The sequence below is a fragment of the Adiantum capillus-veneris genome, chromosome 4, assembly GCF_014529385.1.
Source record: "Adiantum capillus-veneris isolate H3 chromosome 4, ASM1452938v2, whole genome shotgun sequence".
NCBI lineage: Eukaryota > Viridiplantae > Streptophyta > Polypodiopsida > Polypodiales > Pteridaceae > Adiantum > Adiantum capillus-veneris.
Window position 1 is genome coordinate 11,270,691 of NC_140934.1, and position 3,494 is coordinate 11,274,184.

The 3,494-nt window shown below is 47.8% G+C and overlaps 1 pseudogene; it reads left to right on the forward strand.

Moving 5' to 3' along the window:
- Positions 1-2,250: 2,250 nt before the first annotated feature.
- Positions 2,251-3,189, forward strand: LOC147458701 (BTB/POZ domain-containing protein At1g30440-like; annotated as a pseudogene).
- The last annotated feature ends 305 nt before the right edge of the window (positions 3,190-3,494 follow it).

Below are 3,494 nucleotides of genomic sequence, written 5' to 3' on the forward strand. Positions count from 1 at the left end.
ATGGCACGCACATGGCCAAGGTAATCGATGGACAAGGTATGAGGTAGAGCGATGGCATTGCTCTGCACTTTATGTGCTAATTGTGTGTGTTAGTTTGTAAGACTATGTTTGTCTGCTTGACCTCCGATCGATCGGCATGTGTTGCAACACAACGTCTAATGTGTGCATGTTCGATCTAGATTTTGATAGTTGCAAGGCAACATCGACGACGATGGCCGATGGCATGCAACTATTGGGAGTGGTCCCGCATGTCATTATAAGCACGCTTAACGTGGAGAGAGAAGTAGAGTTGCTCTGTCTTAGCATGAACATGATGATGGCTGGGGATGTTGTGCATGTTGGGTGGTAGCGATAACTAATCTTCTTTTGCCTTAGGATTCCTAGATTCGAAGGGTATCTCAAAGACAAATTAGTAGGTGTGGAATGCATAGCCCATAAATAAGCCATGTTTTTTCAACTTAGAAGCCAACTCTATGAACCTCTTCAAAAGTGCTATGTCTCTTAGAACAATTCTTCCGAGTTTCTTGGTTACCCCCATGTAAAAGTGTTGAGGATCCCAATGTTCGATTAACATGGTCAAAAGGTGCAAGCTAAACCATCGCTCGCGAGCCAGTTGCATTGCATAATTGCATTTGAAAGTTGAAAGTTTGATGCACTTGCTTGGGGCATGATTTGTCGCTATGATGTGTATGCAAATACTATTCCCAATACACTCAATGTATCATTTGTTAATATTATTCCAATGTTTAGTAGCTTATGTTGAGGGAGGCACTAATGAGATGGAGTGAAGCTTGAAAAGGATCAAGCTTGACATTATTTAGTCGTTGCTAAGGGAGTGCTTAGACAAGAAGATTTAGAAAATTTCTCATGTAGGAAAATCGAGTCTTTCTCAATGTTTTTCATGCAATGCATAACATCATGAGGTTCTGCTCGAGAGGCACCGCATACCTAGTTAGGTACGATTTTGGGCAGGGGACCACCGGGCCGACGGTCCCCTGCCCCCAATCGTACCTAGCTAGGTATGTGGCTTTCTCAATGTTTTTCATACAATGTATAACATCATGAGCTTTTCTCGAGAGGCACCGCATACCTAGCTAGGTACGATTGTGGGTAGGGGATCACTGGCCCCCCACCGGGCCGGCAGTCCGCTGCCCCCAATTGTACCTAGCTAGGTATGCGGCTTTCTCAATGTTTTTCATACAATGCATAACATCATGAGCTTCTGCTCGAGAGACACCGCATACCTACCTAGGTACGATTGTGGGCAGGGGACCACCAGCCCTCCCACCGGGCCGGCGGTCCCCTTTCCCCAATCGTACCTAGCTACATATGCGGCGCCTCCCTCACAGAAGCTCATGATGTTGAGGTAAGTTATTGGGAAATATTGTGAGAATTTGTCCAAAACTTATTGTGTTAGTTGACTGCAATCTTGCTAGAGCTTGGTCATAACTACCTAAGGGTTGCAAGACCAAATCAAACACTGACCGAAGAACTTGATGACTTATTGGAGCCACTTTCCAAATTGAATCGTTGAGAGTGGGCAAGCCTGTCGGAATTTTCTATGCTATTAATAATGGGGGGAGGGATTCCGGCCCCCCCTCCCTGACACGTGTCGAGAGTTCTTGCATCCGGTAGGAAGAAGAAGAAGATTCTAGCTTTCTGAGAGAGAGAGAGAGAGAGAGACAGAGAGAGAGAGAGAGAGAGAGACAGAGAGAGAGAGAGAGAGAGAGAGATGCCACATGCCGTTTTTGAACTTGGGTCTCACTAACCACTCGCCATTTTGAATTTCTGCCATTTTGGAACTTGGGTCTCACACTCGCCGCCCAATTACTGCAAGGCTTCCCTTGCTTCACCCTCCTCGAAACTTTTACTTTAGCTTCCTCGCGACTCAGAGGGGGAGAGAGAGAGAGAGAGAGAGAGAGAGAGAGAGAGAGAGAGAGAGAGAGAGAGAGAGAGAGAGAGAGAGAGAGAGAGAGACGCCAGTGGAGCTGCAAAGCTACGAGCTCCAGCTTTGGTCGGTGAGTACCCTCCTCCCTCTGCATGCACACTCAGACAGTACCCTCCTTCCTCTCCTAGCATGGCTTCTCGGAGCTAGCACATATGGAGACGAGTGTGAATGCAGAGCAACAGCAAGCCTGAAGACTTTGAGACACTTCTTGAAATGGTGGTGCGCCTTGGAGTGCAGGAGCTGAGTGAGGACATCATGCAAATTAGCAGGGCACTGGATGTGCATGAGTGTCGATAAGGCCGATGCTTCTCTTTGGGAAAAAGGATCATCCTGTGGACTGCACCAGTACAGAAAACAATTACAACGCATTTCGAAGTCGCCACATTGGGTGGAGAGAGAGAGAGAGAGAGAGAGAGAGAGAGAGAGAGAGAGAGAGAGAGAGAGAGAGAGAGAGAGAACCCCCGAGCCTTACCTAATTTGTGTCCAGATCTCAAGAGCGGAGGAGATGGAGGATTAGGAAGAAAATTAAGGTTGAGGCCCCTAATTTTTAGCTCTGGTTCCTGCGTGAGTATTGTAGCAACATCAAGAGCTGCTCTCTACTGACGACTGGCCTAATCATCACATGCAGCGGCGGCTGCAGCCCCAAAAGACCACCCAACCCCTGGTCAAGTTCTGCATGGCTCGGATTAATTTCAGTCGAGTAGATAATGAGATTCATGTGCACCTTTCAGACATTCCGGGTGGTCCTGATGCCTTTGAACTTGCTGCGAAGTTATGTTATGGAGTCAGGTTGGAGCTGACTGCTACAAATGCAGTGGATTTTGGCCAGGAAAATTTGATTGCACGCACAAAGGGTTTTCTTAACCAGGTCGTGCTGCAGAATTGAAGGAATGTACTAGAGCTTTATAATATAGCTGTGAAAGTGTATTGATTGAAGCTGAGGAGCTTGGAATTGTAAACATATGAGTACATGCTATGCTGTAGTCATGAAGGCCTGCATTGACCCTAACCTGCTTGCATGGCCAATGCCCAACAACTCGATGCAGAGTCGAGGAGGAAGCTTTTTATGAAATGGGATCAGCACAGGGGCAAGGGCGAAGAAGCCTCGCATGGATTGGTGGTATGAAGACACTGCGATGTTAAGCCTTCCTCTTTACAAGAGGGTGAATATGGCAATGGAAAGCCAAGGCGTTAAGTCTGAGAGTGGAGCTGGGGCGCTCATGCATTTTTCTAGAAGCTAAAGACTGCACACTGCCACACAGAGTGTGTGTGTGTGTGTGTCACAAAGAGAGAGAGAGAGAGAGAGAGAGAGTATATTGTCTAAGTGTGCCCTGCGCCTCCCGGCTGCAAAGCGTGACAGTGAGAGCTGGCAGCGCACCTGGGCTCCAAGGGACCGGCTTCACCTCGAGGCTCGAGCTACAAGAAGACTCACCTGTCAAACTGCTTTGAAGAGTGGACGCAGGTGGGGAGTAAAGGCGCCATCCACGGATGGTCCTCTTCTATTGATGTGGCTACCATCATCCATGGCCAGCCTCGAATAGCAGCG